Consider the following 22,084-nt stretch of genomic DNA (forward strand, 5'->3'; position numbering starts at 1 on the left):
GCGGTGCATCTTCCATCCAGCTGTGCTCTACAGTCTCTCTGGAACCGAGCGCCGGCTCTGTGCAGTGCCTCCGGGGGAGGGGTGAAGGGCACTGGGAGCGTAGGAAAGCAGAAAGGGTCCCAGGAGGGTTTCAGGACAAGGGAGAACAACAGGCTGCTGATACTGGAAGGATGGCCTGGTGATAAAAAAGAGCGGACTGCAGTACACAGCCTGAAGCGTGAGGCAGGGGGACGCTTGCCTCCCTGCTGGAGAAGATCAACCTGATACGGGATGAAGATAACGATGGAGCAAACTCAGAGAGCAGCAGTGGTGCAGGAGTGCCAGGGAAGTGCTCGGGCTGCTGGATTTCCCTTCTGTAAACTGCCTGTTCTGTACCAATAAATGATTCCTGCTGCAGCAATAAATGATTCCTGCTGCACCAGTAAATGATTCCTGCTGCACCAGTAAGTGATTCCTGCTGCACCAATAAGTGATTCCTGCTGCAGCAATAAATGATTCCTGCTGCACCAATAAATGATTCCTGCTGCACCAATAAATGATTCTTGCTGCACCAGTAAGTGATTCCTGCTGCACCAATAAATGATTCCTGCTGCACCAATAAATGATTCCTGCTGCACCAGTAAGTGATTCCTGCTGCACCAATAAATGATTCCTGCTGCACCAGTAAATGATTCCTGCTGCACCAATAAATGATTCCTGCTGCACCAATAAATGATTCTTGCTGCACCAGTAAGTGATTCCTGCTGCACCAGTAAGTGATTCCTGCTGCACCAATAAGTGATTCCTGCTGCAGCAATAAATGATTCCTGCTGCACCAATAAATGATTCCTGCTGCACCAGTAAGTGATTCCTGCTGCACCAATAAATGATTCCTGCTGCACCAGTAAATGAGTCCTGCTGCACCAGTAAGTGATTCCTGCTGCACCAATAAGTGATTCCTGCTGCAGCAATAAATGATTCCTGCTGCACCAATAAATGATTCTTGCTGCACCAATAAATGATTCCTGTTGCAGCAATAAATGATTCCTGCTGCACCAATAAATGATTCCTGCTGCACTAGTAAGTGATTCCTGTTGCACCAATAAATGATTCCTGCTGCACCAGTAAATGATTCCTGCTGCACCAGTAAGTGATTCCTGCTGCACCAATAAATGATTCCTGCTGCACCAGGGGGGTCCCTGCATGCATTCCCACACGGGAGTCTCCTGTGCCTAGCAGGAGAAAACTCTGCTCTCTTTCTGCTCCATGTCAGTCTAGGAAGTAGCTTTCGGGGTAGCCTGTGGGGCACCGGAGCACCGCAGCAGGCCGCATGGCTTCAGGAGGATCCAAGGGCGGCTGCGTCTGAGGCACAAAGGCAGCAGTGAGGAACCTGCCTGCGGCCTCCGATGGAGGCCTCGGGTGGAGCATCGCTGCCCAGGGGTCCAACCCAAACTGGGTGTGAGAGACATCTACCTCTGGCACATTCCCCACTGTGGGGCAGCCACCAGCCGGCAGCACGGGGGCTGGAGTAGCTGCAGCTGTTTGTGGGGGACCCTTCCCTGCCCCCCTTCATTGCTGCAGCAGAGCTCCCCTTCGGGGGGAGAGGGGATGTGTACACAACTGACTAGGAAAGGACCGAGCTGCTGGCCGGGCAGTTTGCTTCACATTCTGCCTTTTGGGGGGAGAATCAAAGGGAGCGGGGGGATTCTGGGCGGACATGGGGCAGGGGGATGCTGCAGCAGAGGAGCAGGTGAGGGCTGGGGGCACCCCCCTAAACCGCTGACAAGTCTCGGAGGGGACCACAGAACATTTCACAGCGTCAGTGCCGTGAGAGGCGATGCGGAGCAGACCCTCTCCAGCTGGAGATGGAGGAGTTGGAGCGACTGCTGTGTCACAAAACTTTGGAAACGACCCCCCGTCTCCCCTCTCTGTTTTAAAGGCTGTGAGAATCGTAATGAAGTCACACAGGGGCTTGAGCTATAAGCACAGCCTGCGGCCGTACCCATCATAAACAGAGGCTTTTACCTGCGCGCGGTGTAGGGTTTCGATTTAAATGCCAAAACATCCCGAACGGGGCCGGGCCGAGCTGCTGCCCACGCCCAGGGCAGTGCTCAGGGCCGCCCCCGCGTGCGTCACGGGCGGCACCGCCGCCGTGCCGCGGCGCGTGCCGCCCCGAGGGCGCTCAGCGCTGCAGCGAACCGCGCTGAACGCTTGAAATGCTGGAAAGTTGTTAGGGGGAGAAGGGAAAAGGGAGAGAGAGCCTGACTCGATCGCTGACATGGGTACAACTCCTGCGCCGCAGCGAAGCTCCAGTCCCGCCAGGGCGATAGCGTCGCGATCGTTGCCATGGGTTCAGCGCATGCGTCGCAGCGAGGGTTGTTCGCGCGCACGGGGCTGGCGGCTTTAAAACGGCGCTCACTGGCCCGCCGGGGCTATCGGGTTCCTGCTCGCTCCGTGCTAGGTGAGTGCCTGCCTCCACAGCTCTCCGGGGCTTTTCTCTGGCAGCTGCAGGACCGCACTCTGGCTTTGCTTGCAGGGGGGTTCCCGGAGCCGAGCCGGGACCGTTTGGGAGCCGCGACGGGGCAGGGGACTCGCGCACTACCGGCCGGGGCTGGGGCCGAGGCGGGCGAGCGGGCGGGCCGGGGCGGGCGGGCCGGCCGGGGCGAGCGAGCGGGCGGGCGGGCCGGCCGGGGCGAGCGAGCGGGCGGGCGGGCCGGGGCGGGCGGGCGGGCCGGGGCGAGCGGGCGGGCGGGCCGGGGCGAGCGGGCGGGCGGGCCGGGGCGAGCGAGCGAGCGGGAGGGCCGGGGCGAGCAGCAGTCAGGAAGAGTCAGGAGGGGTCTTCTCCCGGTAACAGTAAGTGCTCTTCTAGCGTGGCACCTGTCGTCTTTGTGTTCCTCCCCGTAACTCCAAATTCCCTTCCTAGTGCTCTCACTGCCTTTCCAAGTCTCCCAGTAACTCCCCCACAGCTCTGCGAGTTAAATGAATGCCAGAGAAAAATGAGATGCCTGTGCAGTGTTTTTCTAGGGTGCAGGGAAACCTACTCACAGCTTTACAACGTGAGTAACTGAGAGCTAAGCTTTGCTTTTTGCTCCACTCCTTACCGTTTGACTCTTTGCTTTCCACTTGGTCGACCAAGCAAGGCTGATGTCACTTCACAGTCGCTACCCCGTTGGTGCCTGCCTGCGAGTGCCAGGACCCTTCCTGGAACCACAGGACAGAAGGAGGGTTTGTCTCTCTCGCGGTGCCCTGAGCAGGAGTCGTACCAACACAGGCTCAGAAAGCTGAAACCATCGAAAGATTTAATTAGAGAGCAACAGGCATTAGAGGTTGGTTGATGGCCAGGGAGAAATGCACTGACTGCAAGGCAATGGGGGCATAGTAAATCCTGGGGAACAGGGAACACGCTCGGAGACGCAGAGCCACGCAACAGCTCTCACAGAGAGGCGCAGCAAAAACTCAGCTGCGTCCCGAAGGCGCAAACCCTACCAAGAAGGGCATCCGTGGGTCGGGGCTATCAGAAGCAGGGCAGCCCCTCAGCTGTCTCTGTCTTTCCTACCGCGATGCCACGTGGGGGTGGGCGATTGTGGGGGGGTTACAGACCATTGCAAAAACAGGGCGGAGGGCTTGCCAGCGCCGGGCAAACCAACCCCAGGGGCGGCTGCTGCCAAGAGGCCTGGTCACACCTAGCGGAGCATGTTGGAAACTGGGGACATTCAGCGTATCCCGCAGCAGAATGGGACTCCGGCTGAGAGAGGATGAACTCAGAGGGGGCAACACACATCAATGCATTATAGTCACTGTGTGAATAGTTAGAAGTCGGTCTAACCTCTTTCCCTCCTGGCTTAACACCAGCCTGGCGTCCAGGACTCAACATACGCACTGCACAGCAACCCACAGAGCTCCTGGGTCATCCCACCTGTACTTGTTCCTGCTGTCCCTGCAGCAATGGACTGTTCCTGATTTTTTTTTTTCTCTTTTCCTTTCAAAGTCAGACTGATTCCTGATTCTTCTCCACATCCCTGCCCAGTTCCAGCACCAGAGAGACTGCCCTGAGAGAGAACGAGCCGGGATAACCAGGGACTCGCCTTGAGGAGTCGAATACCACGTGCCAAGAGTGGATGACAGGGCTGTGACAGGGGAGCGGGAGGGGAATGGAGGGGTGGCTTGTGGCGGGTGAACGCCCATTCTGAAGACAGGGTGGAGGGCTTGCGAGTGTTCTACTAAACTCTCTGCTTCCCAGCTGACTCCAAATTATTTCTTGCTGGATTTGGTCCTTTTTTTTTTTTTCCCCCCTCTGTTGGGAGGGAGGAGGGGGGGAGCAGGAGAGAGATTCTCAGCCTCGACACCATCCAAGCTCTGAGCTCCCAGGTAAGGGTCAAATCGCTGCAGCAACGACACAGCCGAGGAGCGGGCGAGTGAGGGGCGGGGGCAGCCTCTCCCAAACGCTGCCGGCGGACTGCTTGCCCGAACGTTCCCGGAGGGGACGGAAACCCATGACAAAACGTAAGTATTAGCGTGAGGTATTGTAGCGGAGGAAAAGCCATGCTGTTCCTCCAGAGGTTGCAGAGCAGTAGTAACGTGTACGCCAAAAGGTTTCCAATGGCCCTGAGCGGCAAATTAAAACCGCACAACACACACAAAGGAGACCCCACTGGTTTTATATTCAGTTGTTTAATTTGAATGGAAAGGCCTCTGAAGAGAGGCCAGGTGAGTCGCTCCCCACGCACCCGGAGGAGATGCCCCCCCTGACCGGTCAGCGTCCCCCCCCACTTCAGGGGGTTTGTGGGCATCTATGGTGGGTGTGGGGGGTATCAAAGAGGAATTCAGGGACATGTGGGAGCCAATGGAGGGTCACCTGGGGGCACTTCAGTTGGATGGTTAGGGTTAGTTGGGGGGGGGGGGAGTGGGGGCTGGCTTGCTGGCAGCCTCTGGTGTGTGTGGGGGGTTGGCCAGTTTGGCAGCGGCGGCCTCTGTTATTGGGCGGGGGGGTTGGCTGGCTTGGCGGCGGCAGCAGCGTCTGTTGTTGGTTGGGGGGTTGGCCGGCTTGGCAGCGGCGGCTTCTGTTGGGTGGGGGGCGGGATGCGTGGCTGGCTTGGCCACAGCCTTTGTTGTTGGGTGGGGGGTGTTGGCTGGTTTGGTGGCAGCCCATGTTTTTGGGTGTGTGGGGGGGGGGTGGCTGGCTTTTTGGCGGCAGCTTCTGTTATTGGGTGGGGTGTGGGGGGGGGGGCTTGGCCTGGCGGTGGCCTCTGTTATTGGTTGGGGGGGTGGGATGCGTGGCTGGTTTGGCGGTGGCCTCTGTTATTGGGTGGGGATGGGGGGGTCGCTGGCTTGGCGGCGTCACCCTCCATTTTTTGGGGGGGTTGGGGGGTGGCTGGCTGCAGCAGCTTCTGTTGCTGGGGGGTATGGGGGGATTCGCTGGTGCGGCGGCGGCCTCTGTTTTTTTGGGGGCTTTGGGGGTGCCTGGCTTGGGGGCGGCAGCTTCTCTTGCTGGGGTGGGGGGGTTGACTGGCTTGGCGGCAGTGGCTTATGTGGTTGGTTGGGGAGGGTGGCTGGCTTTTTGGCGGCGGTCTCTGTTGGTGTTGGGTGGGTGGGGGGGTGGCTGGCTTGGTGGTGGCAGTGTCTGTTGTTGTTTGGGGGGTTGGCTGGCATGGCAGTGGCAGCCTCTGTTGGGTGGGGGGTGGGATGTGTGGCTGCCTCCGCAGCGGCCTCTGTTGTGTGTGTGGGGTAGGGGTGTTGGCTGGTTTGGCGGCAGCCCATGTTTTTGGGTGTGGGGGTGTGGCTGGCTTTTTGGCGGTGGCCTCTGTTATTGTGTGGGGGTAGGCTTGGTGGCAGCGCCCTCTGGTTTTTGGGGGGGTTAGGGGGTGGCCGGCTTGGTGGCGGCAGCTTCTGTTGCAGGGCTGGGGGGTGGCTGGCTTGGCAGCGGCAGCCTCTGTTGTGACTGGGGTGGGTGGGATGCGTGGCTGGCTTGTCAGCCGCCTCTGTGTTTTGGGGGGTGTGGGGGGTGGCCAGCTTGGCGAAGGCAGCTTCTGTTGCTGGGGTGGGATGCGTCGCTGGCTTGGCGGCAGCTTCTGTTGCTGGGGGGCATGGGGTGGTTGCTTGTCTTGGCGGCGGCCTATGTGGCTAGGTGGGGGGGCTGTGGCTGGCTTGGTGGCGGCCTCTGTAGTTTGGGGGGGTTGAGGGGTGGCTGGCGCGGCGGCGGCAGCTTCTGTTGCTGGGGGGCATGAGGGGATTTGCTGGCTTGGCGGCAGCGTCCTCTGTGGTTGGGGGGGTGGCTGGCTTTTTACCGGCGGCCTCTGTTGGCGTTGGGTGGGTGGGGGGGTGGCTGGCTTTGCAGCGACGGCCTCTGTTATGGGGTGGTGGGCAGGCTGCCTTGGCGGCGGCAGTGTCTTGTTGGTTGGGGGTTTGGCTGGCTTGACAGCGGCAGCCTCTGTTGGGCGGGGGGTGGGATGCGTGGCTGCCTTGGCAGCGGCCTCTGTTGTTGGGTGGGGGGTAGGAGTGTTGGCTGGTTTGGTGGCAGCCCATGTGTTTGGGTGTGTGTGGGGTGGCTGGCTTTTTGGCGGCAGCCTCTGTTACTGGGTGGGCTGTGGGGGGGTGCTGGCTTGGCTTGGTGGCTGTGGCCTTTGTGGTTGGGGGGGGGGCTGGCTTGGCGGCGGTGGCCTGTGTTGGGAGTTTGGGGGACTGGCTTGGTGGCAGCGGCCTCTGTTGTGACTGGGGTGGGTGGGATGCGTGGCTGGTTTGGCGGCGGCCTCTGTTATTGGGTGGGGCTTGGGGGGGTGGCTGGCATGGTGGCGGCGCCCTCTGTGGTTTGGGGGGGTTGGGGGGTGGCTGGCGCGGCGGCGGCAGCTTCTGTTGCTGGGGGGCATGAGGGGATTTGCTGGCTTGGCGGCAGCGTCCTCTGTGGTTGGGGGGGTGGCTGGCTTTTTGGCGGCGGCCTCTGGCATTGGGTGGGTGGGGGGGTGGCTGGCTTTGCAGCAACGGCCTCTGTTATGGGGTGGTGGGCAGGCTGCCTTGGCGGTGGCAGCGTCTCTTGTTGGTTGGGGGTTTGGCTGGCTTGGCAGCGGCGGCCTCTGTTGGGTGGGGGGTGGGATGCGTGGCTGCCTTGGCAGCGGCCTCTGTTGTTGGGTGGGGGGTAGGGGTGTTGGCTGGTTTGGTGGCAGCCCATGTTTTTGGGTGTGTGTGGGGTGGCTGGCTTTTTGGCGGTTGCCTCTGTTACTGGGTGGGCCGTGGGGGGGTGCTGGCTTGGCTTGGTGGCGGTGGCCTCTGTTGTGACTGGGGTGGGTGGGTGGGATGCGTGGCTGGTTTGGCGGCGGCCATTGTTATTGGGTGGGAGTTTGGGGGGCAGGCTTGGTGGCAGCGCCCTCTGTTTTTTGGGGGGGTTAGTGGGTGGCCGGCTTGGCGGCGGCAGCTTCTGTTGCTGGGGGGTGTGGGGCAATTTGCTGGCTTGGTGGCAGCGGCCTCTGTTTTTTGGGGGGGGTTAGGGGATGGCCGGCTTGGTGGCGGCAGCTTCTGTTGCGGGGCTGGGGGGTGGCTGGCTTGGCAGCAGCGGCCTCTGTTGTGACTGGGGTGGGTGGGATGCGTGGCTGGCTTGTCAGTGGCCTCTGTTTTTTGGGGGGGGTGGGGGGTGGCCAGCTTGGCGACGGCAGCTTCTGTTGCTGGGGGGCATGGGGTGGTTGCTTGTCTTGGCGGCGGCCTGTGTGGCTGGGTGGGGGGGCTGTGTCTGGCTTGGTGGCGGCGGCCTCTGCTGTGACTGGGGTGGGTGGGATGCGTGGCTGGTTTGTTGGCGGCCTCTGTTATTGGGTGGGGGTTGGGGGGGTGGCTGGCGTGGTGGCAGCGCCCTCTGTGGTTTGGGGGGGTTGAGGGGTGGCTGGTGCAGCAGCGGCAGCTTCTGTTGCTGGGGTGGTGTGGGGGTTGGCTGGCTTGGCGGCAGCGGCCTATGTGGTTGGTTGGGGGGTTGGCTGGCTTTTTGGCGGCGGCCTCTGTTGGTTGTGGGTGGGTAGGGGGGTGGCTGGCTTTTTGGCAGTGGCCTCTGTTACTGGGTGGGCCGTGAGGGGGGGCTGGCTTGGCTTGGCGGTGGCCCCTGTTATTGGGTGGGGGTGTGGGGGAGTGGGGGGGTGTCTGTCTTGGCGGCGGCGGCCTATGTGGTTGGGTGGGGGGGCTGTGGCTGACTTGGTGGCGGCGGCCTCTGTGTTTTGGGGGGCTTGGGGGCTGCCTGGCTTGGCAGCGTCCGCTTCTGTTGCTGGGGTGGGGGGGTTGGCTGGCTTGGCGGCAGCTTCTGTTGCTGGGGGGCATGAGGGGATTTGCTGGCTTGGCGGCAGCGTCCTCTGTGGTTGGGGGGGGTGGCTGGCTTTTTGGCGGCAGCCTCTGTTGGTGTTGGGTGGGTGGGGGGGTGGCTGGCTTTGCAGCGACGGCCTCTGTTATGGGGTGGTGGGCTGGCTGCCTTGGCGGCGGCAGCGTCTGTTGTTGGTTGGGGGTTTGGCTGGCTTGGCAGCCGCGGCCTCTGTTGGGCGGGGGGTGGGATGCGTGGCTGCCTTGGCAGCGGCCTCTGTTGTTGGGTACGGGGTAGGGGTGTTGGCTGGTTTGGTGGCAGCCCATGTGTTTGGGTGTGTGTGGGGTGGCTGGCTTTTTGGCGGTTGCCTCTGTTACTGGGTGGGCCGTGGGGGGGTGCTGGCTTGGCTTGGTGGCTGTGCCCTCTGTGGTTGGGGGGGGGGGCTGGCTTGGCGGTGGTGGCCTGTGTTGGGTGTGGGGGGACTGGCTTGGTGGCGGCGGCCTCTGTGACTGGGGTGGGTGGGATGCGTGGCTGGTTTGGCGGCGGCCTCTGTTATTGGGTGGGGGTTGGGGGGGTGGCTGGCGTGGTGGTGGCGCCCTCTGGTTTTTGGGGGGGTTAGTGGATGGCCGGCTTGGCGGCGGCAGCTTCTGTTGCTGGGGGGTGTGGGGCAATTTGCTGGCTTGGTGGCAGCGGCCTCTGTTTTTTGGGGGGGTTAGGGGATGGCCGGCTTGGTGGCGGCAGCTTCTGTTGCTGGGGTGGGATGCGTCGCTGGCTTGGCGGCAGCTTCTGTTGCTGGGGGGTATGGGGTGGTTGCTTGTCTTGGCGGCGGCCTATGTGGCTGGGTGGGGGGGCTGTGGCTGGCGCGGCGGCGGCCTCTGTTGTGACTGGGGTGGGTGGGATGCGTGGCTGGTTTGGTGTCAGCATCTGTTATTGGGTGGGGGTTGGGGGGGTGGCTGGCGTGGTGGCGGTGCCCTCTGTGGTTTGGGGGGGTTGAGGGGTGGCTGGTGCGGCAGTGGCAGCTTCTGTTGCTGGGGTGGGGGGGGGGTTGGCTGGCTTGTCGGCAGCAGCCTCTGTGGTTGGTTGGGGGGGTGGCTGGCTTTTTGGCGGTGGCCTCTGTTGATTGTGGGTGGGTAGGGGGGTGGCTGGCTTTTTGGCAGTGGCCTCTGTTACTGGGTGGGCCGTGGGGTGGGGGCTGGCTTGGCTTGGCGGCGGCCCCTGTTATTGGGTGGTGGAGTGGGGGGGTGGCTGGCTTGGCGGTGGTGGCCTCTGTTATTGGGTGGGAGGGGTGGGATGCGTGGCTGGTTTGGCGGCAGCCTCTGTTATTGGGTGGGGGAGTGGGGGGGTGGCTGTCTTGGCGGCGGCGGCCTATGTGGTTGGGGGTGGTGGCTGGCTTTTTGGCGGTGGCCTCTGTTGGCGTTGGGTGGGTGGGGGGGTGGCTGGCTTGGCAGCAGCGGCCTCTGTTATGGGGTGGTGGGCTGGCTGCCTGGCGGCAGCAGCATTTTTTGTTGGTTGGGGGTTTGGCTGGCTTGGCAGCAGCGGCCTCTGTTGGGCGGGGAGTGGGATGCGTGGCTGCCTTGGCAGTGGCCTCTGTTGTTGGGTGGGGGATAGGGGTGGTGGCTGATTTGGCGGCAGCCCATGTTTTTGGGTGTGTGGGGGGTGGCTGGCTTTTTGGCAGCGGCCTCTGTTACTGGGTGGGCCGTGGGGGGGTGCTGGCTTGGCTTGGCGGCGGTGGCCTCTGTGGCTGGGGGGGGGCTGGCTTGGCGGCGGTGGCCTCTGTGGTTGGGGGGGGTCTGGCTTGGCGGCGGTGGCCTGTGTTTGGGGGGGGGGACTGGCTTGGTGGCGGCGGCCTCTGTTGTGACTGGGGTGGGTGGGATGCGTGGCTGGTTTGGCGGCGGCCTCTGTTATTGGGTGGGGGTTGGGGGTGGCTGGCTTGGTGGCGGCGCCCTCTGTGGTTTGGGGGGGGTTGGGGGGTGGCCGGCTTGGCGGCGGCAGCTTCTGTTGCTGGGGTGGGGGTTTGGCTGGCTTGGCGGCAGCTTCTGTTGCTGGGGGGGGGGGGTGGGGGGGTTGCTTGTCTTGCCGGCGGCCTATGTGTTTGGGTGGGTGGGGGGGCTGGCTTGGTGGCGGCCTCAGTTTGGGGGGCGTGGCTTGGTGGCAGTGGCCTCAGTTGGATCCAACTGAAAGGTCCTTTTGGAGCCCCTCCAGAGCCTCCCCATATACCTCTCTGTGTGCCCGAATTCCCCTTTGATACCCCCAGATCCACCTTAGATGCTAGCAGGCCCCTTAAGAGTGGGGGCAGCACTGACCAGGTAGGGGATTCTCACCCCTGTGTGTGGGGGGAGGCTTCGCTGGGCTCTCCTCAGAGGTTACTTCCATTCAAATTAAAGAGACCAAAACCCAAAGAAACCTCAGGACAAAGAATAAAGGCAAAAGAAACAAAGGATCCCCCCCCCCAACACACACTGAGGAGGGTTCCCCCTCTTTAATTCCTTGAGACCCATTTCGTAGTTCTGTTTTCAAACTGCTTTGCTCTGCTTGCAATCGGCTTCTACCTGCTAGCAGCCTTTGCGTGTAACGGAAGAGACGCAGCGGGGGTGAGTTCAGAGCCTTGTTACCTGGCACTTAGTGCCAGTCCTGACTACCTATATGAACAGGAGAGATTGGCAGTCTTAGGGCGAGTCGGCTCGGCTCTCTGTGAAGCCGGAGGATTTCCTTCCCCCGAACAGACGGCGGCTCCGCCCAGCCGGGCTGCCTCTCACCAGGCGCGCCGGGGCTCGGCTCCCCCGGGCGCCAGCCGGCTCCGCCGAGGTCTGCTCTCAGCTCGTCTTCCTTTAGCTTCCGTGGGTTCCCTTCGTCCGGCTGAGCTCCGCACCAGGTTAGTGCCAGCCTCTGTCGCTGTCCGCGGTTCCCGTGTAGGTGCTCTGAAGGTTCGATACGCCTGAATGTTCTAGGAGGGGATTAAAAGCCCTAAGACTTCACATAAGTCGCTGGTAAGAAAAGGAGGAAAACTATCTGCAGAAACCAGGAAAACGTGCAGCAGACTTCTGGGAAATAGTCCAACCTCCTCTTTCACAGAAGTAAGGTGAGTTTGTGAAACCGCTCGGCTCCAAGACCTTTAGGAGAGATCCCACAGCCGTCCAGGGCTGTAGCGAGCCCTATAGAACTCCGGCAGTTACCCGAGCCGTGGCGTTCGTCTTTTCCCCCAGATCGGTTTCCGAGGACCGCGGCGGGACCCCTCTCCGTCGGGCCGCGGGGCCCGCCGAGGCGCAGGACCTCTCCGGGCGCCCCCTTAGAGGCTTCTCAGGCAGAGCTCTTTTAACTCAGATCACCCCAGGAAGAGACAAGAGCCTTCAGGCAGGAAAAGGACTGCTGGCAAGGGAAAGGGGTAACGTGTAAGCCCTAAGGGGGCGTCCCACAAGGGAGAAAGGCAAGTCGCTGCCACAGGTAAGAGCCCTCGGGGTGGAACCAGGGGGTTCCACTAAGCATTCCAATGGGGGAGACTGGAAAGGTTTTCATATAGCAATTGACCCTCTTCTTTACTATCCATGTACACAGGAAAGTTTCAGTTTTAGGGTGAGTCGGCATAGCGCTTTCAGCGAAGGAAAAGATTTTTCCTCGCCTCAGCCGGCGGCGACTCAAACTCCCCGCGGCAGCTCACCCACGGGGCCCCCCGAGACGAGGAGAGGCGAACCGAGGCGAACGGAATCGGACGGAACCGGCGCGGGGCTCCCCGAGGCGAGGCGGAAGGAACCGGCACGTTGGGGGCTTGGCGGGGCTCAGCTCCTCGCTCAGATTCTTCCCGGTTTCCTCGGGCTCCCTTCCAGGTAAGCGCCAGCCTCTGCCGCTCTCGGGGGTTCTTACGTAGCAGCTCGTTTGAAACGCTTGCACCTTCTCGGAGGGGATTAAAATCCCTAAGAGGCCAGCTAACCCTGACACCCCTCTCTTGCAACTTCATAGCTCTGCTGTTTAACTAGGCGCAGCAGTCTGGTATTAATTTGTCTGAAAAGAGGCTTTGAAATGCGCTGCATGGGGTTCTGAAAGACGTAAACTTACAGTGCGTATCTCTAGTACACAACAGCTCACGGATTTTCCTTTGCGTTGTAGGGTTTTTGAACACTCACCGGTTTCGGCGTCGGGTTGGTTTTTCTCGCAACGGAAAACCTGCCGAGCGGAGGCCGGCGGGGCGCTTCCCACGCGCGGCGGCAAGAGACGCCCCCCCGACCGCTCAGCGTAAGTCCGCCGCTTTCAATCGATTCCCCTTTGGTAGGTACGTTACCAAAATTGGCTTTGCTCTACGCGCAAATCGCTTTTCCGTTCCGGCATCACTTGCATCTCAGAGAGGAGATCCGGTGTGGGGGGGGTAACTTCAGAGCCTCTTTACCGTCGCAATGAATACCATTCCTGAATATCTCTATAGAGAGGAGAGGATTGTAGTTGGATATATAGTCTCGGGGCGAGTCGCCTCGGCGCTCTCAGGCAAACGAGAGGGTTTTCTTCCCCTAAAAGGGCGGCTCGGCGGCGCGGCTCGGCTCGGCTCGGCGGCGCGGCTCGGCTCGGCTCGGCGGCGCGGCTCGGCTCGGCTCGGCGGCGCGGCTCGGCTCGGCTCGGCGGCGCGGCTCGGCTCGGCTCGGCGGCGCGGCTCGGCTCGGCTCGGCGGCGCGGCTCGGCTCGGCTCGGCGGCGCGGCTCGGCTCGGCTCGGCGGCGCGGCTCGGCTCGGCTCGGCGGCGCGGCTCGGCTCGGCTCGGCGGCGCGGCTCGGCTCGGCTCGGCGGCGCGGCTCGGCTCGGCTCGGCGGCGCGGCTCGGCTCGGCTCGGCGGCGCGGCTCGGCTCGGCTCGGCGGCGCGGCTCGGCTCGGCTCGGCGGCGCGGCTCGGCGCGGCTCGGCGGCGCGGCGCGGCTCGGCGGCGCGGCTCGGCTCGGCGGCGCGGCTCGGCTCGGCGGCGCGGCTCGGCTCGGCGGCGCGGCTCGGCTCGGCGGCGCGGCTCGGCTCGGCGGCGCGGCTCGGCTCGGCGGCGCGGCTCGGCTCGGCGGCGCGGCTCGGCTCGGCGGCGCGGCTCGGCTCGGCGGCGCGGCTCGGCTCGGCGCGGCGCGGCTCGGCGGCGCGGCTCGGCTCGGCGGCGCGGCGCGGCTCGGCGGCGCGGCGCGGCTCGGCGGCTCGGCTCGGCGGCTCGGCTCGGCGCGGCTCGGCGGCTGCGAAGTATCTACTTAGCAATCGATCCCATTCTTTCCTGTCGATGTAAACAGTTGTTTTATTTTTTCAGTCGGTTTTCAGTCGTAGGGTATGTGTTGCGCAATCGGCGGGCGAGGGGGAAAACGGTTCCTATCGGCATGTAAACTAAGGAGCCAAAAAATCCCAGATGACGTAAAAAAGCCCAAAGCAAAGCGACGACCCTCGCGGCACAAAGGAAGACCCCCCGTTCCTGAGCAATCGTTACACATTTCATAGATGTTTTCAAGCCGTGCGTTACTGTATTTGGAATTCGTTTTTACATTACGGAAGCCTTGGTATTTAACAGGACAGATCCAACGGGGGCAATTGCAAAGCTTCTTATGTAGCAATTGGTAATACTCTTGACTATCCACAGAAAAAGCAGGTATTTTTAGCAGGATTTTCTGTTGACGAAACGATGCGGGGCTCTCTGAAACGAAAAGACGAAACGTTGCAATGCTGGCCTGAAATGAAATGGTGTGGGGCTCCCTGAAATCAGACCAGGTGAAATGGTGCAATGCTGGCCTGAAATGAAGTGGTGTGGGGCTCTCTGAAATGAGACCAGGTGAAATGGAGCAATGCTGGCCTGAAATGAACTGGTTGTGGGGGCTCTCTGGACTGACAAGAGGTGAAATGTTGCAATGCTGGCCTGAAATGAAGTGGTGTGGGGGCCCTCTGAAATGACAAGAGGTGAAATGGTGCAATGCTGGCCTGAAATGAAACGATGTGGGGGCTCTCTGAAATGAGACCAGGTGAAATGGTGCAATGCTGGCCTGAAATGAACTGGTGTGGGGCTCTCTGAAATGAGACCAGGTGAAATGGTGCAATGCTGGCCTGAAATGAAACGGTATGGGGGCTCTCTGAAATGAGACCAGGTGAAATGGTGCAATGGTGGCCTGAAATGAAATGGACTGGGGGCTCTCTGAAATGAAATGATCAAATGGTGCAATGCTGGCCAGAATTGAAATGGTGTGGGGGCTCTCTGAAATGAGACCAGGTGAAATGGTGCAATGCTGGCCTGAAATGAAACGGTGTAGGGGCTCTCTGAAATGAGACCAGGTGAAATGGTGCAATGCTGGCCAGAAATGAAATGGACTGGGGGCTCTCTGAAATGAAATGATCAAATGGTGCAATGCTGGCCTGAAATGAAACGGTATGGGGGCTCTCTGAAATGAGACCAGGTGAAATGGTGCAATGCTGGCCAGAAATGAAACGGAGTGGGGCTCTCTGAAATGAAATGATCAAATGGTGCAATGCTGGCCTGAAATGAAACGGTATGGGGGCTCTCTAAAATGAAATGATCAAATGGTGCAATGCTGGCCAGAAATGAAACGGTATGGGGCCTCTCTGAAATGAAATGATCAAATGGTGCAATGCTGGCCTGAAATGAAATGATCAAATGGTGCAATGCTGGCCAGAATTGAAATGGAGTGTGGGCTCTCTGAAATGAAATGATCAAATGGTGCAATGCTGGCCAGAAACGAAACGGAGTGGGGGTTCTCTGAAATGAAATGATCAAATGGTGCAATGCTGGCCAGAATTTAAACAGTATGGGGGCTCTCTGAAATGAAATGATCAAATGGTGCAATGCTGGCCAGAATTGAAATGGACTGGGGGCTCTGTGAAATGAAATGATCAAATGGTGCAAAGCTGGCCTGAAATGAAATGGACTGGGGGCTCTCTGAAATGAAATGATCAAATGGTGCAATGCTGGCCAGAAATGAAATGGATTGGGGGCTCTGTGAAATGAAATGATCAAATGGTGCAATGCTGGCCTGAAATGAAATGGACTGGGGGCTCTCTGAAATGAAATGATCAAATGGTGCAATGCTGGCCAGAAATGAAACAGTATGGGGGCTCTCTGAAATGAAATGATCAAATGGTGCAATGCTGGCCTGAAATGAAATGGTATGGGGGCTCTCTGCAATGAAACGATCAAATGGTGCAATGCTGGCCAGAAATGAAACAGTATGGGGGCTCTCTGAAATGAAATGATCAAATGGTGCAATGCTGGCCTGAAATGAAATGGACTGGGGGCTCTGTGAAATGAAATGATCAAATGGTGCAATGCTGGCCTGAAATGAAATGGACTGGGGGCTCTCTGAAATGAGACCAGGTGAAATGGTGCAATGCTGGCCAGAAATGAAACGGTGTAGGGGCTCTCTGAAATGAGACCAGGTGAAATGGTGCAATGCTGGCCTGAAATGAAATGGACTGGGGGCTCTCTGAAATGAAACGATCAAATGGTGCAATGCTGGCCTGAAATGAAACGGTATGGGGGCTCTCTGAAATGAGACCAGGTGAAATGGTGCAATGCTGGCCAGAAATGAAACGGAGTGGGGCTCTCTGAAATGAAATGATCAAATGGTGCAATGCTGGCCTGAAATGAAACGGTATGGGGGCTCTGTGAAATGAAATGATCAAATGGTGCAATGCTGGCCAGAAATGAAACGGTATGGGGCCTCTCTGAAATGAAATGATCAAATGGTGCAGTGCTGGCCTGAAATGAAATGGAGTGTGGGCTCTGTGAAATGAAATGATCAAATAGTGCAATGCTGGCCAGAAATGAAACAGTATGGGGGCTCTCTGAAATGAAATGATCAAATGGTGCAATGCTGGCCTGAAATGAAACGGTATGGGGCCTCTCTGAAATGAAATGATCAAATGGTGCAATGCTGGCCAGAATTGAAATGGAGTGTGGGCTCTGTGAAATGAAATGATGAAATGGTGCAATGCTGGCCAGAAACGAAACGGAGTGGGGGTTCTCTGAAATGAAATGATCAAATGGTGCAATGCTGGCCAGAAATGAAACAGTATGGGGGCTCTCTGAAATGAAATGATCAAATGGTGCAATGCTGGCCAGAAATGAAATGGACTGGGGGCTCTGTGAAATGAAATGATCAAATGGTGCAATGCTGGCCTGAAATGAAATGGACTGGGGGCTCTCTGAAATGAAATGATCAAATGGTGCAACGCTGGCCTGAAATGAAATGGACTGGGGGCTCTGTGAAATGATCAAATGGTGCAATGCTGGCCTGAAATGAAATGGACTGGGGGCTCTGTGAAATGAAATGATCAAATGGTGCAATGCTGGCCTGAAATAAAACGGTATGGGGGCTCTCTGAAATGAAATGATCAAATGGTGCAATGCTGGCCTGAAATGAAATGGACTGGGGGCTCTGTGAAATGAAATGATCAAATGGTGCAATGCTGGCCAGAAATGAAACAGTATGGGGGCTCTCTGAAATGAAATGATCAAATGGTGCAATGCTGGCCTGAAATGAAACAGTATGGGGGCTCTCTGAAATGAAATGATCAAATGGTGCAATGCTGGACTGAAATGAAATGGTATGGGGGCTCTCTGAAATGAAATGATCAAATGGTGCAATGCTGGCCTGAAATGAAATGGACTGGGGGCTCTGTGAAATGAAATGATCAAATGGTGCAATGCTGGCCAGAAATGAAACAGTATGGGGGCTCTCTGAAATGAAATGATCAAATGGTGCAATGCTGGCCAGAAATGAAACAGTATGGGGGCTCTCTGAAATGAAATGATCAAATGGTGCAATGCTGGCCTGAAATGAAACGGTATGGGGGCTCTGTGAAATGAAATGATCAAATGGTGCAATGCTGGCCTGAAATGAAATGGACTGGGGGCTCTCTGAAATGAAATGATCAAATGGTGCAATGCTGGCCTGAAATGAAATGGACTGGGGGCTCTGTGAAATGAAATGATGAAATGGTGCAATGCTGGCCAGAAATGAAACGGTATGGGGGCTCTCTGAAATGAAAAGAGGTGAAATGGTGCAATGCTGGCCTGAAATGAAACGGTATGGGGGCTCTGTGAAATGAAATGATCAAATGGTGCAATGCTGGCCTGAAATGAAACGGTATGGGGGCTCTCTGAAATGAAATGATGAAATGGTGGAATGCTGGCCAGAAATGAAACGGAGTGGGGGCTCTCTGAAATGAAAAGAGGTGAAATGGTGCAATGCTGGCCTGAAATGAAACGGTATGGGGGCTCTGTGAAATGAAATGATCAAATGGTGCAATGCTGGCCTGAAATGAAATGGACTGGGGGCTCTGTGAAATGAAATGATCAAATGGTGCAATGCTGGCCAGAAATGAAACAGAGTGGGGGCTCTCTGAAATGAAATGATGAAATGGTGCAATGCTGGCCTGAAATGAAACGGAGTGGGGGCTCTCTGAAATGAAATGATCAAATGGTGCAATGCTGGCCTGAAATGAAATGGACTGGGGGCTCTCTGAAATGAATTGATCAAATGGTGCAATGCTGGCCAGAAATGAAACAGTATGGGGGCTCTGTGAAATGAAATGATCAAATGGTGCAATGCTGGCCTGAAATGAAATGATCAAATGGTGCAATGCTGGCCTGAAATGAAATGATCAAATGGTGCAATGCTGGCCAGAAATGAAACAGTATGGGGGCTCTCTGAAATGAAATGATCAAATGGTGCAATGCTGGCCAGAATTGAAATGGACTGGGGGCTCTGTGAAATGAAATGATGAAATGGTGCAATGCTGGCCAGAATTGAAATGGACTGGGGGCTCTGTGAAATGAAATGATGAAATGGTGCAATGCTGGCCAGAAATGAAACAGAGTGGGGGCTCTCTGAAATGAAAAGAGGTGAAATGGTGCAATGCTGGCCTGAAATGAAACGGTATGGGGGCTCTCTGAAATGAAATGATCAAATGGTGCAATGCTGGCCTGAAATGAAACGGTATGGGGGCTCTCTGAAATGAAATGGTCAAATGGTGCAATGCTGGCCTGAAATGAAACGGTATGGGGGCTCTCTGAAATGAAATGAACAAATGGTGCAATGCTGGCCTGAAATGAAATGGACTGGGGGCTCTCTGCAATGAAATGATCAAATGGTGCAATGCTGGCCTGAAATGTAATGGACTGGGGGCTCTCTGAAATGAAATGATCAATCGGTGCAATGCTGGCCTGAAATGAAATGGACTGGGGGCTCTCTGAAATGAATTGATCAAATGGTGCAATGCTGGCCAGAAATGAAACAGTATGGGGGCTCTGTGAAATGAAATGATGAAATGGTGCAATGCTGGCCAGAATTGAAATGGACTGGGGGCTCTCTGAAATGAAATGATCAAATGGTGCAATGCTGGCCTGAAATGAAACGGTATGGGGGCTCTGTGAAATGAAATGATCAAATGGTGCAATGCTGGCCTGAAATGTAATGGACTGGGGGCTCTCTGAAATGAAATGATCAAATGGTGCAATGCTGGCCTGAAATGAAACGGTATGGGGGCTCTGTGAAATGAAATGATGAAATGGTGCAATGCTGGCCAGAATTGAAATGGACTGGGGGCTCTGTGAAATGAAATGATCAAATGGTGCAATGCTGGCCAGAATTGAAATGGACTGGGGGCTCTCTGAAATGAAATGATCAAATGGTGCAATGCTGGCCAGAAATGAAATGGTATGGGGGCTCTCTGAAATGAAAAGAGGTGAAATGGTGCAATGCTGGCCTGAAATGAAACAGTATGGGGGCTCTGTGAAATGAAATGGTCAAATGGTGCAATGCTGGCCAGAATTGAAATGGTCTGGGGGCTCTCTGAAATGAAATGATCAAATGGTGCAATGCTGGCCAGAAATGAAACGGTATGGGGGCTCTCTGAAATGAAAAGAGGTGAAATGGTGCAATGCTGGCCTGAAATGAAATGGACTGGGGGCTCTGTGAAATGAAATGATCAAATGGTGCAATGCTGGCCTGAAATGTAATGGACTGGGGGCTCTCTGAAATGAAATGATCAAATGGTGCAATGCTGGCCTGAAATGAAACGGTATGGGGGCTCTGTGAAATGAAATGGTCAAATGGTGCAATGCTGGCCTGAAATGTAATGGACTGGGGGCTCTCTGAAATGAAATGATCAAATGGTGCAATGCTGGCCTGAAATGAAATGGACTGGGGGCTCTGTGAAATGAAATGATCAAATGGTGCAATGCTGGCCTGAAATGAAATGGACTGGGGGCTCTGTGAAATGAAATGATCAAATGGTGCAATGCTGGCCAGAATTGAAATGGACTGGGGGCTCTGTGAAATGAAATGATCAAATGGTGCAATGCTGGCCAGAAATGAAACGGTATGGGGGCTCTCTGAAATGAAAAGAGGTGAAATGGTGCAATGCTGGCCTGAAATGAAACGGTATGGGGGCTCTGTGAAATGAAATGATCAAATGGTGCAATGCTGGCCTGAAATGTAATGGACTGGGGGCTCTCTGAAATGAAATGATCAAATGGTGCAATGCTGGCCTGAAATGAAACGGTATGGGGGCTCTGTGAAATGAAATGATGAAATGGTGCAATGCTGGCCAGAATTGAAATGGACTGGGGGCTCTGTGAAATGAAATGATCAAATGGTGCAATGCTGGCCAGAATTGAAATGGACTGGGGGCTCTCTGAAATGAAATGATCAAATGGTGCAATGCTGGCCAGAAATGAAATGGTATGGGGGCTCTCTGAAATGAAAAGAGGTGAAATGGTGCAATGCTGGCCTGAAATGAAACAGTATGGGGGCTCTGTGAAATGAAATGGTCAAATGGTGCAATGCTGGCCAGAATTGAAATGGTCTGGGGGCTCTCTGAAATGAAATGATCAAATGGTGCAATGCTGGCCAGAAATGAAACGGTATGGGGGCTCTCTGAAATGAAAAGAGGTGAAATGGTGCAATGCTGGCCTGAAATGAAATGGACTGGGGGCTCTGTGAAATGAAATGATCAAATGGTGCAATGCTGGCCTGAAATGTAATGGACTGGGGGCTCTCTGAAATGAAATGATCAAATGGTGCAATGCTGGCCTGAAATGAAACGGTATGGGGGCTCTGTGAAATGAAATGGTCAAATGGTGCAATGCTGGCCTGAAATGTAATGGACTGGGGGCTCTCTGAAATGAAATGATCAAATGGTGCAATGCTGGCCTGAAATGAAATGGACTGGGGGCTCTGTGAAATGAAATGATCAAATGGTGCAATGCTGGCCTGAAATGAAATGGACTGGGGGCTCTGTGAAATGAAATGATCAAATGGTGCAATGCTGGCCAGAATTGAAATGGACTGGGGGCTCTGTGAAATGAAATGATCAAATGGTGCAATGCTGGCCAGAAATGAAACGGTATGGGGGCTCTCTGAAATGAAAAGAGGTGAAATGGTGCAATGCTGGCCTGAAATGAAACGGTATGGGGGCTCTGTGAAATGAAATGATCAAATGGTGCAATGCTGGCCAGAATTGAAATGGACTGGGGGCTCTGTGAAATGAAATGATGAAATGGTGCAATGCTGGCCAGAATTGAAATGGACTGGGGGCTCTGTGAAATGAAATGATGAAATGGTGGAATGCTGGCCAGAAATGAAACAGAGTGGGGGCTCTCTGAAATGAAAAGAGGTGAAATGGTGCAATGCTGGCCTGAAATGAAACGGTATGGGGGCTCTGTGAAATGAAATGATCAAATGGTGCAATGCTGGCCTGAAATGAAACGGTATGGGGGCTCTCTGAAATGAAATGGTCAAATGGTGCAATGCTGGCCAGAATTGAAATGGACTGGGGGCTCTGTGAAATGAAATGATCAAATGGTGCAATGCTGGCCAGAAATGAAACGGTATGGGGGCTCTCTGAAATGAAAAGAGGTGAAATGGTGCAATGCTGGCCTGAAATGAAACGGTATGGGGGCTCTGTGAAATGAAATGATCAAATGGTGCAATGCTGGCCTGAAATGTAATGGACGGGGGGCTCTGTGAAATGAAATGATCAAATGGTGCAATGCTGGCCAGAAATGAAACGGTATGGGGGCTCTCTGAAATGAAAAGAGGTGAAATGGTGCAATGCTGGCCTGAAATGAAACGGTATGGGGGCTCTGTGAAATGAAATGATCAAATGGTGCAATGCTGGCCTGAAATGTAATGGACTGGGGGCTCTCTGAAATGAAATGATCAAATGGTGCAATGCTGGCCTGAAATGAAATGGACTGGGGGCTCTGTGAAATGAAATGATCAAATGGTGCAATGCTGGCCTGAAATGAAATGGACTGGGGGCTCTGTGAAATGAAATGATCAAATGGTGCAATGCTGGCCAGAATTGAAATGGACTGGGGGCTCTGTGAAATGAAATGATCAAATGGTGCAATGCTGGCCAGAAATGAAACGGTATGGGGGCTCTCTGAAATGAAATGATGAAATGGTGCAATGCTGGCCTGAAATGAAACGGTATGGGGGCTCTGTGAAATGAAATGATCAAATGGTGCAATGCTGGCCAGAATTGAAATGGACTGGGGGCTCTGTGAAATGAAATGATCAAATGGTGCAATGCTGGCCAGAAATGAAACGGTATGGGGGCTCTCTGAAATGAAATGATCAAATGGTGCAATGCTGGCCTGAAATGAAACGGTATGGGGGCTCTGTGAAATGAAATGATCAAATGGTGCAATGCTGGCCAGAATTGAAATGGACTGGGGGCTCTGTGAAATGAAATGATCAAATGGTGCAATGCTGGCCAGAAATGAAACGGTATGGGGGCTCTCTGAAATGAAAAGAGGTGAAATGGTGCAATGCTGGCCTGAAATGAAACGGTATGGGGGCTCTGTGAAATGAAATGATCAA

The 22,084-nt window shown here is 56.1% G+C and overlaps 2 long non-coding RNA genes across 5 annotated transcripts; both read left to right on the plus strand.

Moving 5' to 3' along the window:
- The first annotated feature begins 2,125 nt into the window (after positions 1-2,125).
- Positions 2,126-4,254, plus strand: LOC137451282 (uncharacterized). Of its 4 annotated transcripts, none has more exons than XR_010989761.1 (3): positions 2,126-2,440; positions 2,903-3,305; positions 3,968-4,254. It is a non-coding gene; the product is annotated as an uncharacterized lncRNA (long non-coding RNA). The 4 variants fall into 4 exon arrangements; XR_010989762.1 differs by having other exon boundaries at positions 3,116-3,305; XR_010989763.1 differs by having other exon boundaries at positions 3,120-3,305.
- A 6,151-nt stretch (positions 4,255-10,405) lies between these two features.
- On the plus strand, positions 10,406-12,769 carry LOC137451283 (uncharacterized). The gene is made up of 4 exons (XR_010989764.1): positions 10,406-11,324; positions 11,449-11,686; positions 11,798-12,066; positions 12,347-12,769. It is a non-coding gene; the product is annotated as an uncharacterized lncRNA (long non-coding RNA).
- The last annotated feature ends 9,315 nt before the right edge of the window (positions 12,770-22,084 follow it).

Source organism: Melanerpes formicivorus, unplaced genomic scaffold (assembly GCF_026170545.1).
Source record: "Melanerpes formicivorus ecotype bairdi unplaced genomic scaffold, bMelFor1.0.p_v2 SCAF_41, whole genome shotgun sequence".
Taxonomy (NCBI): domain Eukaryota; kingdom Metazoa; phylum Chordata; class Aves; order Piciformes; family Picidae; genus Melanerpes; species Melanerpes formicivorus.